Source organism: Kogia breviceps, chromosome X, assembly GCF_026419965.1.
Source record: "Kogia breviceps isolate mKogBre1 chromosome X, mKogBre1 haplotype 1, whole genome shotgun sequence".
NCBI lineage: Eukaryota > Metazoa > Chordata > Mammalia > Artiodactyla > Physeteridae > Kogia > Kogia breviceps.
In genome coordinates, this window is record NC_081330.1 from 10,044,198 (window position 1) to 10,061,273 (window position 17,076).

The window sequence follows — 17,076 nt, forward strand, 5'->3', positions numbered from 1 at the left end:
TTGCTCCGCGGCATGTGGGATCTTCCCAGACCAGGCCTCAAACCTGTGTCCCCTGCATTGGCAGGCGGATTCTTAACCACTGCGCCACCAGGGAAGTCCCTCATTAGTGTTTTGCAGTTTTCAGTGCAGAAGCCTTGCTTATCTTTGGTTAGCTGTATCCATATACTCTTACAAATGGCATTGTATTTTATTTCAATTTCTGTTGTCTATTGCATATATACAGATATAGACCTAGATAAAGATATAAAATTGATTTTATATTGATTATATATTCATTTTAATATATTTTGTATTTGATTTAGTAAAAGTTTGTGAAGAATTTTTGTCTATATTAATAAAAGATGTTGATGCATGCTTTTCTTTTCTTATATTTTCTTTGTGTGGTTTTGGTGTCAGGGTAAATCTTGCCATCAAAATAAATTGGGAAGTATTCTTTTCAACTTAATGGAAGAGTTTAGGTAAAATTGGCATTATTGGTGTTATATCTTCTTTAAATGTTTGACATAATTTGGCCTTGAAATCACCTGGGCTTGTAGTTTTCTCTGTTGAAGGTTTTTAGCTAAAAATTGTCTCCTTAATAGAAACATGACTATTTAGATTATCTATTTGTTCTTGAGTAAACTGTAGTAATTTGTGTTTTAAGCAATGTTTTCATTTTATCTAAGTTGTCAAATTTCTTGGCCCAACAATATTCATAAAATTCCTTTATTTTCTTTTGAAATGTGCAGAATCTGTAATGATGTCACCTCTGTCATTCTTTATATTGATAAACTGTATCTTTTTTTTTTCCGGTCATCCTGGCTAGAGGCTTACCAATTTTATTGATCTTATCAAAGAACCAGTGGTTTCACTGATTTTTCTCTATTGATTTTGCTTTCTATTTCATTGATTTGCATTCTGGTTTCGCTTATTTTCATTTGTCTATTTTGGGTTTTGTTTACTCTTATCCTTTTGGTTTCTTAAAGTAGAAACTGGTGTCATTGATTTGAGACCTTATTTCTTTTCCAAAATAGCCATTTGGTAATATAAATTTCCCTATTATCATTATTATAGCTAACTACCATAAGTTTTGATAGATTGTATTTTCATTTTTATTCAATCAAAATCTTTTCTAATTTCTCTTTGATTTTTTTTTGACCCCTGTATTAGAAGTGCATTATTTAGTTTGCAAATATTTAAGGACTTAACAGAGATCTTTCTGCTACTGATTTTGAATTTAATTCCATTTTGGTCTAAATACCAACTTTGTCTTACTTGAATCATTTAACATTTACTAAGATCTTTGGTTTTTGGTAAATACTCTGTGTACACTTGAAAAGGATGTATATTCTGCTGTTGTTGGTGGAAGTATTCTGTAAGTGTCCATTATGTCAATTAGATACACTTTTTTCATACCTGTGTTGATTCTAATGAGAAATCTGCTGCCTTCCTTGATTAAATTTGTTCTTCTGTATGTAACATGTAGTTTTCTTTTCTCTACTTGCTTGTAAAATTTTACTTTTATGACCATATTGAGTAATTTCATTGTCATGTGCTATGTCATACTTTTCTTCTTTTTGTGTGCTTAGAGTTCGGTAAGTTTCTTGGATCTTCAGGTTTAATGTTTTCTCCAAATTTTGAAAATTTTCAGCCATTATTTCTTCAGATTTTTTGTCACCTCCCTCCTGCCCCAATCCTTAGGGACTCCAGTTACATATATATTAGGTTGCTTCAATATGTTGCACTGTTCACTGCTTCTCTGTTCAGTTTTTAAATCTTTGTTATCTCTTGTGTTATTTTGAATAGTTTCTCTTGCTATGAATTCAAGTCCATTAATCCTTTCTTTCGCAACTTCTAATCTTGTGTTAATCCTATGCAGAGTATTGTCATCTCACACACTGCAATTTTATTTACAGAAGTTTGAGTATATTTTTCATCATCTGTGTCCCTACTTAACTTTGGGGACATATGACTACAGTATAACAAGTGTCAAAGTCCTTGTCTGTTAATTCAAACATTTGTATTCATCCTAGGTTGATTTTGATTGATGAACTTCTTTCCTCATAATGGTTTATATCATCCTGCTTCTTTGCATGTCTGATAACTTTATATTAGATGCCAGATGTTGCGAATTTTATCTTGCTGGGTGCTGATATTTTTATATTCTTATAAATATTAAGCTTTGCTCTGGGATGCAGTAAAGTTACTTGGAAACAGCTTAATCCTTTCATATCTCGCTTGTAGGATTTTCTAGGTGGGACTAACACTGTGTTCAGTCTGTGGTTAATTATTCCCCACTACTGAGGCAAAAGCCTTCTGTGTAATCAAAAAGCTCCATAAATTTTGAAGTTTTTCAGTTTGGCTTATTGGACCAGGCATTATTTCTAGCCCCATGTGAGCATCGGGTAATGATTCCTCTTATTCTTTCTCATATTTTTTCCTGAGTCTGGGCTAGTTTCCTCACATGTATGCTCTGGTTAGTAATCTGAATACCCGAGAGAGATTGTCTGCAGATCTCTTGAGTGCTTTGTCTGTCCAGCTGTCTCCTTTCTGGTATTCTGTTCTGTGATCACTAAGCTGCCTTGATTTTGCCAGATCCCCAATACAATCTACTCAGCTTTGTGATTAAAATCTGTCTCCACCTGAGTTGTCCCTCGTTTTCTAATTTGTTTGTTGTTTGAGGAAAGAAGGTAAATCCAGTCTCTGATAACTCATTTGTAAACAGAAATCTCAAACCACAATAAGAACCATTTTTTTTGTGGTTAGCGCTAATTTTTGTCTACAGGTAACATATATCCATTATTATATGTCGGGCATTCCGCATGCATGATCTCACTGAATCCTGATTCCTCACCAATTCCACACAGTAGGCGTTGCTTTTTGTTCCCACTGTTCAGATGAGGTAAATGAAGTTCAGCAAGATCAAGCAGCTTGGTCAAAGCCACACACCCAATAAGTAGAAGAAGTTGACCTAAGACTTAATCCAGACCTATCTGAAACCAAAGGCTTTGATCTTAACAACATTGCTACCATGACTATCAACCTACCCATCATTTTTGTGTTATCATTAGTGCAGAGAAAATCATAATCAGTTTTAAGGCATTTAGAAGTACGATTAATTTTTCTCCAGTGTAGAGTTTAAAAGTGCTTATTAAGCCAAGAATAATTATCATACCAGAAATATTGTATGCCTTGAGTTTAGATAAATAAATCGAAATGTCATCTTGTCAAGCCCAAATACCAACAGTTCTCTGTGCAGCTTCCAACGACACACCCTTTGAAAACGTGTTTTTCTTTAATTGCAAAAGACACAAGATCTGTAGGAGTAACAGAATGCTTAATGTTGAGTAGTGCCAAATGCAGGTAAAACAGCTTGGGAAAAACAAGTACCATTTGAAAGCTGTACCTAGGGTTTAGCAGGAGGTGTGTCATTTTATTCACAAACAAGTTACCCAGCATCACTGTAAAACTTTATTCCCCAAATAAACTGCTTTGGATGGAGTTGGCAACTGTTACTAAACCGACTGACCCCAAAGTTCCAGAAACTTGGATAAAATGACACATGGGGCCAGGGATTTGGAGAAGTAGGCTGTCCAAGGGCTAAGAAGAGGCTGGAGAGTTAGCATTGGAAAAGAAAGATCCAGCAGGAAAGTCTGAGGGGTTTGGGCCCAATGCCCTGTTGTACCTATCCTTTGTGTACTAACCATATGAAAGAAAGCAAACCTCTTAGGTGCACCTAGTTTCATAATTTTGTGGCTGAAAGTGAGAAGAACAGGGGGAAAGGATTAAGCCTTTCACCTTCCAGGTTATTCTCAACACTGCTTCCAGCATGATCTTTCTAAAATATGAATCTGACCATGTAGTTTCCCTGACTACATACATTCACTGTTGCTTTAACAGGCCACACAAGGGCTTCTATGGTCTGGTATCTGTTCTTGTCTCATCTCTTATCATGAACCCATGCCTCAGATATATCCAACTTCCTGCTGTTCTCTAAATGTGCCATGTTGTTTGCTGCCAACATGCTTTACGTATCTTCTCTATCTTCTGCTTCAAGTGGCCTGCCTCCATTTACCTTCATAGGAAAATCTTTCTTGTCCTTCAAATGACAGCTTAAAAGTCTCCCATTTGGTGAAAATGTCTTTGACTTGCTGAAGTAGATGTTATCATTTCCTCCTTATCCCAACACTGCATCTAGCCCTTACCTCAATGATCGCCCCCATCATACTATATCACATATATGTATGTTCACACCCAACTCATCTATTATACTGTTGGCTCCTGGTGGCAATGAATATATCCTCCACCATATTGGACAGGACAAATGATAGATAAGTAGGCAACATGAACAGAAGGAAAAAAGCAAAGATGATAGAAAGCATGGACAGACTGGAAAAGGCTATTCTTAAAAAATGTTTTGATTAATATTACATATGTTTTAAAACAGAGAGATACTAAGTTAACTATCAAGGAAGAAAAGGCCTGCAGTTATCCACAGCATCAAGACACATCTGTACTATTAGCTTGATGAGAAGATGCAAAAAATTATTTTAAATTACTCATCAATGACTCTGACTTTTCTTCATTTTATTTTTCTTTGTTGGTGAGCTTTTTAACCTGTACTGGCATTATGGAGTAAGAAATTGCAGAGAACATTTAATTAAATAATAGCATATACAGAGCCACTCTTAAATAAAGCCCAAATATGTTTGTATTCTAATGTAATACAGTTAATGAGACATGTCTGATCTGATGTATCATTTGGTAAAGTTTTTATGAAGTTGAGATCACTGTTGTCTTGACTTCCAAGAGGATACAATAAATTGTCACTGTGAGCTTCAGGCAATGTGTATTTACTAACATGCAGTACTAAGTAAAACATGACAGTACATGTACTGTGATTCTAGGGTGATTGTAAAGTCAAGAAATGAAAACACATTTATGGAAGGGCCCTTAAAAAGCAACTTGTTACCAGCCAAATCTTTTACTTAATAGATGGGAAAACTACATCCCAGGGACGTTAATTAACCTGCCCAAAATCATACAGTGAATTGACAGGAAAGTGGAAATAAGAACTCAGGCCTTCTGATTCCTAGTCAAGGATACCTTTTACCATACACAGGAGGGTATACTGTTTTACTATACGCAGGATGATATACTTGGTATACACAAAAATATCTTTTACTGATTATTTCAATAGGCTATTAAAATATTCTTCACTTTCCAACTCTATACCTATATGATGCCAGATTATCTTCATAGACTTCAATAAAAACAACATATTGCAAATGATTGAATTCACTTGCTTCAATGAGAATTTTACTTTTCTCAATAAATATTTTTTTTAAAAAATCTTTGTTTTGCAAAAGTTATTTTTCATAAAATTTTATTTATGTTAACACATAATAGATTTATTATTGTTATTTCTAAATGAACTACTAAATAAATATTTTTAAAATCTCAGTTTTAACTTCAAATATGATACATTTTGATAGAGATAACCCACATATACAAAAGTTCTGTGGAGTCTCAATCATTCAAAAAATACATAAAAGGATCCTGAGACCAAAAAGTTTGAGAACCACTGCTATATATTAACTTGTTCAATAAATATTCATTGGGAGTCTAATACTGTAGTGAAAGCTAAGGGATAATGTGGTGAGCAACACAGACACAGTCCACAAAGTCATGGAAATGATGAGATTATGGGAAAATGGACAGTAAACAAATAACATATTCAATAATAAACTAACCACAAGTTTTAATAAGTGCTACTTAAGAAAGAAATAAACGGGGTGAGGAGTTAGTAACTGAAAAAGATCTTATCCTACTATGCCCTGCTTTCATCCCTCCATTCTCTCACTTCTTTCTCTGCAACAACTTTGTAGTTTTACAGCTATTACTTCTACTTGTCAAGACCTCCTTTACTCTTCCGCCGGTAATATCACTCTAATTGTTTTTTGAAGAGCCGCTTTTCCAGAAGTGGACGAATGACTCAGTCCTCACAAAAGGAGTGAATCATCTTCCCAACCAGAGTACTCAGGGAGGGCTATGCGATACAAATTCAACTAGAGAGTTCTGCTGTACTCAGATCAAGAGTGATAATGACCATGTAAGCCTAGAGGCATATAGACCACAAGGTAGAGAGAATGTACCTGAGAACAAAGCCAACGCTGTGAAAATCAGAGGCAATAAATGGAGAAAGAAATGAGGAAAGAGATGAAGATATGTACAGTGAAAAGAAAATGAGAAAAAAGAAAATGAGGGGGAGAGGGATATTATTCTATTATGGAAACCAATATATTACATTTATTGTTTTCTTTCCGTGTTTGTGTAAGCTACCTTACCTCACATTCAATCCATTTTCTTTATGAACCACATTCAACATGAAGAAAGTACCAGAATAATTGTAGCAAACACTTATGTATCCATGATCCAGAATTAACAAGTAATACAAGTTAATTCTTTCCCATCCCTTTCATTTCCCTAATTCCCCAATAGAATCACTATCTTGAAGTCATTGTTTATACTTATTGTCTATTTTTGTACTTTTACATCACAAGGTGTATGTATACCAATGATTAATACATAATATCATTTTTGTGTTCAAAAGTTTATATAAGTGGAACTATGCTGCATATCCATTTGTACTTAATATTTTCCACTTAGTATATTAATTTTAAATATTTTCATTTGAAAAGCTTTTTTTCTGCTCTTAGAATTTCATTATATGAGTTGACCACAACCTGTTTATATAGTCCTCTATTAGTTTATATGTAGAGGTGTAAATGACAGGTCATAGGGTAATCTGGGTATGGGTATCTTCAACTTGACAAGATATTGCCAAATCTCTCTCCAACATGCTTGTGACAATTTTGATGCCAGTTTACAGGAGATGAGAAATTCTGTTTTATCAGTCCCTTATCAATAATTAGTATAATCAGACATTTTGATTTTTGCTAATCTAAAGGAATGAAGCTGTTCAATATTACATTTGTATTTTAATGAGCATTCTCTTCATAAGTAATGAGTTCATGCATCTTTGCATATGTTTATTGACTAAAGATTCCTTCTCTGTGAATCAGCTGTTTTTATATTTTGCTCTTTTTATTGTTATATAGGACTTTATTCATTCATCCAATATTTATTGTGTCTACTGTTTGCCAAGCTCTGTTCTGGGTACTAGGGATCTAGCAGTAAACAAAACAGACAAAAATCTCTGCCCTCATGGAGTTTATATTCTAGTGTAGGAGCTACTTAAATATTCCTTATACAAGTGTCAGTTCTTATACTTCAAACATCTTTTCCAAGTTTCTGGCTTGTATTTATCTTTGTGGGGTTTTTTGACATACAGAGGTTTGAAGTGCTGATGTAGTCATAATGATCCATATTGTATATTACAATTTGTGCTCTTTGGGTTTTATTTAAGGAATGCTTCCTTACTCCCCAATTTTGGGGTATTTGCTTATATTTCTTGCAATGTTTTTAAAAAATTTTTACATTTCACATTTTGTGATATGGTATAAACTAAGGCTGTTATTGTATCTTTTCATATATATACATAAATGTTTCAATAATATGTTTGAATAATCAGTTCCATCACCACTGGTTCATAATGTTCTGTAATTTATCAAGTTCCCACACATAAATAAATGGGCTTTTTTCCTGGGTCCTCCATTCTGCCTTCTCAGTGCATGCCAGGTCGCACAGAGTTCCTCAATTCATAATTGAAACCTAACAAATAACAAATGATTATTCTTTTAATCCTAAAGAAATATTCAGAGATGCATGTACTAGGATGTTTTTCACACCATCTTGAATAATAGAAAAATAAAGCTTTTACACAATGAGCATACCCGACACTGAAAGACTGATTAAAAATGTATACCACGCTCAGACCATGAAATAATGTGTACTTTTTGAAAACTAACCTGATATACATAAACTTACTGACATGGTGATATGTTCATAGCTTACTAATGGGGGGGGTGGGTAAAAAACTCAGGTGACAATAATAAGATGGCATTTTATTCAAAGAGTCATATTATAACATACACAGAGAAGAACATCTGTCATGATAGACACTAAATTGGTAAAAGATGGCTATTTCAATGAAGTGGGATATTTCTTTTCTTTTTTTTCCCACTCATTTGTATTTTCTCATTATCCAAAATGTTTTCCTAAGCAATTGTTTAAATAATTCCATTAATTTCAGCTTCCTTTTCATAACCCTAACAGGAGGATGTATTATTTAATACTCAATGAACTTCACTGGGGGAGACCATGTAGTAGAAAGAACACTTGTTTTGAGGCCTATGGTGATATAGCATAGGTGAAGTCTCATGTCAGAATGGGTATGACAAATACTGTCTTACATCATGTTTCCAACAAAAGCATTCCCAAAGACAGTAAAGTAGAATGACTGTTCTGACAGAGATTCTCTTCTTGCAGCTATGTCCCCAGAACATGCGTTGTGCAAATATACCTCTGTGCGTGTTTGTGTACATGCACATGCTTGTATTCAGAGTTGCTGTTGTATTGCTCCACCATAAGACAACAGTGCTCAGTACATTTTGATTCGAAGAGAATGGTAACAATTTATGATACTGAATCTCTGTGTGAAGTCAAATAACTTTGGGCTAGGTTTCAGGAAATAGGACACTAAAAAGGTCATGTTTTACAGCTAAAATTTACTCTATTATAATTTTGAATAATAAATCATCGTGGAACTTACCAAAAGTTCAAAGCCAGCTTTTTCTATGGTTACCATCACAAATGGCAAAGGACGGGAAGATTAATTGTAATCCATTTTAAAATAAAGCTATGTTATAAATTGTATAATTATATCTATACATAACATTTTGAATTTTTACCAATATCCAAGGAATGTGGTGTGTTAATGCATATACATATGTCCATAAATAAAAGATGACAAATTCTCCTTGTGTGAGGCTTAATATAAAGAGCCTTGCAAAGTTATATATATATATATATATATATATATATATATATATATATATATATATATATATATCTCAGAAACAGAATTTGCTTTGCATTATATTCGGGACACAATGAGAAAAATGCATGCCTTTTAAAACACTGAAAGCATTTATTTAATGAGAAGTTGTGTTTCATCTCTAAGGAACTAGCATTGCTCTTGTCTACAGAAGACATCAGTAGAATCTTGACCTTGCCTCACATACCTTCATTCTGTGGTTTACAATTACTCTATATCCCCAACCTCTTGTCTAGACATCCTCTCTTTTCTTTACTGATACTGGATATTCATCACTTTCCTTAAAGCCCTCTCAAAATAGATACTCATGTTTTCCATTCTCCAGCTAGCTCAAGGTCAAGAAGTAATATCGTCATCCTACTTCCAGATCATTACTCCGCCATGCTCATGCAAAATTCTCTGCTTTTGGAGGCTTATGGCATTCAGCTATAACACCTTCTAAATCTTTTGGTTATTCTACCTACTTACTTATTGTTTAATCCCTTAATTCAGGGGTCAGCACACTGTAGCTCATACGCCAAATTTATTCTGTGTTATTTTGGAAATAAAGATTTGGAATACAGTCATGCTTGTTCACCTTCTGTAGTATCTATAACTGCTTGTACACTACAACAACAGAGTTCAGTAATTGCAAAAGAGGCCATATGACCTTCAAGTGCTAAAATATTTACTATATATGTCCCCTTATAGAAGAAGTTTGCTGACATTGAGTTATTTGGCACATTCTCACAATTCTCTCCTTCTCAAGCCCTGTCATTCTCTTTCATGGCTTAAGGACGATCCAAACAGCATTTCTCAGTGCCTTGATATCTTCTTTTTCAAAGTCAATCATCTCTACTCTCCTCCAGTGCCCTTCCTCCATGATCATACTCCAGATCTTGTCAACACCCGAAACTGTTTCATTTCTTTAATCTTAAACTCAAATATCCCACTCTAGGGCCACAGCTACACTTACTTTTCTTTGTTATGGAAAACACCAGAGAGGGGAATGTGAGGGATATCCACAAAAAAGCTATACTTGTCTGCATGTGATAAAGAAGTACATGCCAATAGAGACTAAGAAGGAGAATACAAAGACAGAACTTTGGGTCATATTCAATTTTGACAACTAGAGAAGCCATGGATGGATTCTGATTAGGAACTATCAGAGAGGTAAGAGGAGGGCTAGGAGAATGCAGTATTGTGGAATCCATGAGAAGGTAGCTGACAAGGAAAATATTGTCAATAATGTCAAATGCTGCAGAGAAGTCCAAATGTATCAGGATTGAAGTGTCAGGGAGGAAGAAATAGTCCTTTACCCTTTTAGGTTCTTCTGGCTGGCCTAAGAATTAAACTGACATGAGACAGATTAACAGGAGAAAATCAGACAAAATTTAATAACATGCATACATGAGAGAGACCCAGGAGAACTTGACAAAATGGCTTAAAACCTCCCCTTAAATACCATCTTCAGCTAAAGACAAGACAGGATGTGGATGTAGTTAGTGGTTTGGATTATGAAGGGGAGAAAGGCAATTGACATGGAGATGGAAATGCAAATGTTTGGTAAATAAATGTTTGCTGGGCCAGGCAGAGACAATGGGACACAGACAGGAATTTTAACCAACAGACTTTTTTCTAGGTTCCTCCCTGTCTGCACATCTAGTTGAAACTATACTTATCTATGGGGTTGGCTCCCTTCCTGAGCAGTCCTCCATCTACATTCTTTAGGCAGTTAGAGGGAAGGTCAAAGGTTCTTCCTGAGTCTTTTGGGCCTTGATTGTCATCAGCTTGAAATAATCCACATGCCAAAGAGACATTTTGAGGTGGCAAATTTTGCTCCCCTACAGAAGCAAAGTAGTGCAGGTGTCATATAACACTGGAAGAAATGCTGCCTCAGCTTATGTCTTTCAAAGATCCTTATGGATCATAAGTTTCATTAGATTGTGCAAAACTATTTTTCAGTGGATATATATTCCTAAGAATAATAACATTACAATTTAAAATCTAGCAAAGGTTCTGAAATCACACATTTAAATAAATATATTTTGTGATTTTTCTTTTTGCAATGCGAGTGCCTGACTTAAGCTGTGATTGCAAAGGCACAATAAGCACACCTCAATAAACACATTGCCGGCCACAGGACTAGATAAAGGGCCTGGATGCCACCCATGAAACAACTTTGTTTTAGAGATCCTGATTGGTTTAGAAAACTGACCATTTGTGGACTTTTTTTGTTTGGTGGGGTTTTGTTTTTTGTCTTTCCCTCTCTTCCATACTTTGAACTCTCACTTATGTTTTAAATTCAGTAATAAAGAGTGAGCTGGTGAAATCCTAGACCCTCACTTTCCACCCAGATAAAAAGCAAAAGCCCCAGGTCAGCGCTAGATCTCTCTCTTTCCACAACCTTGCTGTGTGTCTGCTGGTGTGCCTTGTATGCTCCAGGGCTTATAAATAATAAACTTGTTTTTTCCTTCATAGTTTCCTGGTGGTTATTGCTGAAAGGTGTCTTGCAATTAACCATAGTAAGAACCACAAAGATCAGCCCAGCTACAACACTGACTTGGAAAGGGGAGATGTCAGTGGGAAGCTGACCAGGGCCCACGTGAGAGCTCCCGGGCATTTCTAGCCAACACCGTTACTATTGATAGGCTGAGACTGGCACCTAACACCCTCCCTTAGCTCCAACTCTTTCCCCAAGTATCTACAACAATAACATTGTAATATTATCAAAATATTGTCTCTCAGACTGTTGAATTATATGGGAAGTATTGTCAAATGAGTAATAAATCTTCTCAGGTTATATTGTATGGTAAATATTATTAATGTAGATATTCTAGAAGTTATACAGAATTCCTAAATATCTGATAGGTTCTGGTAAAATGTTATCAGCCATAACTCTAGTTATTATCTTCAAGAGTTGTATGTCACAACAGTAGCCAAGTTTCTTTGTCAATTGCATTGTAATCAGATTTTAAATGTGCCTTAAGTCTTCTGTCATTATAGACACAGATTCACTCTAATACCTTCGCAAAAATGCTTCCTCTTCAAGAAGATTTATAGAAAGGACTTTTGGATAAATATGTTTCTAAATTTCAGACCATAATGCTGAACTGGGTCAGAAATTGAAGAATTCTAATGAAAAACCTGACGGCTTCATAAAGCTGTTAGCAAAAAGGATTACTTACATAGGACTGAGTGAACTGGTGAATATGTTTATAATTTTCATGGTTTTTATTTGAAAAATTACTGGTTTAAATCCATGATAAGCCCTTGGCGTAACTTTCCTAGCCCTGATAGGTCTTTTAAAAGTTCAGTGTGAGACTCCCTATAAAAGTTTCAGCAAGCAAAAAAGTGGATATGATCAATTATAATTATATAAATCATCAGGCCAAGTTTATTGAGACCAGACTTATTTTGCAAACAAATTAGCCTTACTTTGGTTATATCTGGTAAAAAAAGAAAAAAAAAAAAAAAAGAAGAGGGTAATTTTAGAGAGAAAAAGATGTTTCAGTGAATATTAAGTTCCAGTTTTGTTAACGGAAGTCTGTATTTACTAAGACTCACTTCCCAGGTAGTTCCTTGTTGTTATGTTATATTAATGTAAAGTTTAATTAAATTATTAACAGGACACTCTAAGTTTGTTTCTGAAGCTTATCTCACTAATGTATCTTTGGATGAAGGTCAGATGCCCTACAACCTGCGACCAGGGGATTATGCAGACTGGAAAAGACATCATTTAAAGTACTATCTCCAACCTAGATGGAAGGACCCTTATCAGGTACTCTTAACTAGCTCACGCACAGTGAAACTGAAGGGAATTGACTCTTGGATTAATTCCCAGTTACAAAGGACCCCTGCACCAGACTGGTCTATAGAGAGGACTGCTGAACTCAAAATCACCTTAAAACAATGCTCAGAGGAGAAACTACACTCTACACTCATACTAGGACGAGAAGAAGATGACATCAGCTAGCCCAGGATCCTGGACCTGACTCGTATGATCATTTTATAATGTTTTCTTGACTTCTTGGACCTTTGCACATGAATCAAAAATTTTTCTATCATAGGCATGATCCTATGCTAGTTTTAAAAATCAATCCAATTGTTGGGTTTGTGGCCAATTACCTGTGTCTAGCACTTCTAGGTTACCTGGGTGGATTTCTCCATTCCAAGGCTCTGATTGGTTGGCTCTTAGGAAATTTTTTTTTTTTTTTTTTTTGTGGTACGCGGGCCTCTCACTGTTGTGGCTTCTCCCATTGCGGAGCACAGGCTCCCGACGCACAGGCTCAGAGGCCATGGCTCACGGGCCCAGCCGCTCCGCGGCACGTGGGATCTTCCCGGACCGGGGCACGAACCCGTGTCCCCTGCATCGGCAGGCGGACTCTCAACCACTGCGCCACCAGGGAAGCCCCCGGAAATTTATTTTAAAAGAAAAATTATAGTCATGTTCAGGCTACTATTGATATTACTAGAAGGTATCCCCTCACTTGACCAAGTAATAATGCCTGCTCTGACCCTGGCCATAAATATTAACTTTCCTCTATTACTCAAGTTCAGTCAGAGCAACAAGCAAAATTTTAGCCAAGGAATAAAACCTTCCACAGTTATGGGATGGATTTATGTAGTTAACACCAGACTATGGTAATTTAAGTGTAAAGGCTCCTCTATGTCAGGAACAATTAAATCGTACTAAGGAGAATCAGTCTAGTAACATTAGGAAATTAAGCTGGATACCTTATGGACAGTGCCAATATATAATTTCCCTTAAAGATAAGGATTGGTACAGAACAGAATAAGTCAGATGACCTGGGATATACTGGGCTGCACTTAATAGAAGTTGTTGGCTTAATTCTTGCTTATGACCTTACTAATGCTGCTAGCTATGTTATATTTATTGCCGGTTTTACAAAATTGTTGTTTATTGCATCACCAAATGAGTGATGAGCCTATGATAAAATGAAGGCATATAGCTCCCTATGAGATCAATGATGGTAATAGTGTAACTCTAGATATAAGAAGAAGCAATAAGAGGGAATATTTTCCTGGACCATAAGGGACTAGTAAGGCAGGTGGTCCAGAGATTTTGGCCACTGTTAACAGAGCCTAGTCCAGTAATAGCACATTGAGTAGCCTATCACTGAAATCTTCACCAGGCCTGGGAATGAGTGTTGCTAGCACCATGGAGTGAAATGGTCATGAAATGCCTCCCCCCCCAAACCATGGTTGAACTTATGACCATGAAAGGGCCCTGCCAACTGGAAACTGGCACTTGCCATCTACCTCTACAAAGATTAAATCATGAGCTGCTGCAGCTTCTGACCCTTGACACCCCCTGAAAGGAGTTCAGGGTGGAGATCAGGAATGAGGCACTCTGTACCCTAGGAAAAACTGTCAGAACAGGACTTCAGATAGTTAGACACTTTCAGGAGAATATTTTATGAGTCCCAATTCTTGCCTCTTCTCAGACCTAGAGAAAACACTAACGTCGTTGATGGTGACATCTGCTTTGGCTATTAAGGAGAAAATTACAATTAAAAGTCAAAATGTAGTAACTATGGTTCAGACATCCAAGGAAATAACTAGGTGACACTATGGGTGTGACTTCAGACAAGTCCTTGTATTGCTAAGAACTTGAGTTTCTGAGCTGTGTCAGACTTGGGATGCCGCCAACCATTCTGAAAACAATGACTGCTGGCAGCTGGTAACTGCGACCTTACTTGTTAAAGGTCTCCTCTTGTAACGATTACATATTTTACACAACGAAACTGCTTTGGATCATACATTAACAAAAAGAAGAGACATGTATGATGACCAATAGCACCTGTTATCTATGTGTCAATACTGCATTAAAAGTTAAAACCTACTTAGATGAAACTAGACAACTGGCTACCTGGCTACAAGTCTCCGCAAAGTGCCAGGTCTAGAATCTAGACTCTAGAGTCAAAAATTCCCACTTTAGGTTATAGAATGAATTAAGGGTAAAAGATAATGAGATGTTTTAAAACTGCACACATTCAATGTGACACAACTAAGAGAGATGGGAACATTTTTCTTGTACTCAGGTGTCTTAATATTACCTCCTATTCATCAACCTTCCCATATGGGAAAGACGACACTTAAGACACTTCTCCAGTGGGTAAACCATGGAAGCTTTAACTAATTCTGACACACTTAAATTTTAACTATTAACAAAGGGATTTTTAAAGATATCAACACATTTAAAATGATGAATAATTCAATAACTATTAAAATTAAAGCAAAGGAATTAAAGCTACTTTGGTTCTCCTTCCATTTCTGATCCTTCTGAATTTGGAATCTCCTCTTTCTCTCTCTCTGTCTCTCTCTCTCTCCTTCTCTGTCTCATCCATATAAAAAGCAGTTTAGTTTTGTTCTGAAATTAGGCTATTAATTATGGTTTTTTTCTATGTGATGTATATATTTCCATTGCTTTGCATCAAATATCCACGCTGAGTTTTGCATTAAAAAAAGAAAATAACAGCAAGAAGGAACAGCAATTACCAATTAGATTTTAATTGACTCTCATTTCTAAGAGGCAGATGAAGCATATTTTGTCAATAGCATGTCAAAGTCATAGTCATATCTTTCATAAATCCATTCTTTAAAATGGCCAATCAATAAAAGAGTAATTTAACAATTATTTACCGAGTTAATACTATATGAGAGACATTGCCATAGGCAAATACAAGCCCTAAAAATTTTTACGATGCAGTAGGGGACACTGAAAAGTAAATAGATTAATTTTTCAGTGGTAGTAAGAGGCACAGAATATAACCAGGTACAAGGCAAGCTTGGGTTAAGGAAGTGACAGTGAGTAAAGTCTTGGGAGGTTAGGAGAGTTTCTCATAGGAAGAAACTACAACTCATTCAAACTCCAGGAGCACATCTGCCCCCAACTCTCATATAAACACAAGTATCACTAAAGCAACAGAAGGAAGTAAGATTATTTTGAGTCTGTCAGAGGCTTATATCTCACAGAACAAAGACCTTCAAATTAAGGAGAAAAAGTTCTTAAAGAGCTGTGAAAGGTGGTTAATCTGCTAATTACCATTTCAAAGGAAAGTGATAGAGGGGATAGCACACACAGGATCTGTGAAAGCCAAGGCTTCAAATACTGCTTAGCTGGGTCTTCCTCTATTCTTTTTGTGGCTGCTGAGGTCCAAAAGTTATACTTACTTGCTCTACTCTTTCCTTCTTTCCTCCTCTATCTTACTTTCTAGCCATTTAAAACATTTTTGTATTTGCTGCTGTTCTCTTTACGAAGGCACTAAGATATAATTTACATCTAGTTTTAGGTACTGGTCGAATTTCTCTCATAGTTTGCCTAAAAATCAATTGAGATGAAATTTCATTTTTTCTAATGATGAAAACCTTCCCTGAGAGAAAACTCATACCAGAAAAACTCTGAAGTAGGGATTGAGACTGAACGCTGTTAAAGAAAATAAAAATTCATGACACTTGTTACAATGGTAAGGTAGACATTATTCAGGACTATCATAGTAGGTGTAGGTACTACTCCACTGGTGTTCTGCAGTAAGGAAGAGAGATTGGATTCAACTCCAAATACAACACAGAAAAGTGGGGATTATAGTCAAGGAGAAGAGGTGGTGTTGGGGAGAGATATTTCTGGATGGAAATTTACTACGAGGAAATATCATGGGTATGGGTGAATTCTGGCTAAGCAGTCTTAACAGGATTCTTGCTGAAGGCAGTCCAGATATCGCCTGAGGGATGGCGGAGGATGAGGAATTCGATCAGATGTTGAGAGCCCTCAGATATCAAGGGAGGGGCATCGCAGCTAAACTTACTTAGCAGATTTCTTGCTAAAATTGGACTCTTGTTGACATGTCTAAGGATGGAGCTTAGTTGAAAAAGAGCTCAGAGGAAACTGGAGTTTGGTCAAGGAAAGAGTCTGTCAGTCCCTTCTCTGATTCAAGGAGAGGAGTTATTCTTTTCTTTGAACAATGTAAGTCCATTTCTCATTTGGGTGGCTTTTTGTTCATTAAGGACCAGCTGAATCATCTGTTGGTACATGGTAGTAGAAGATTTTTGTTGCATGGTGCTAGAAGTCAGACATT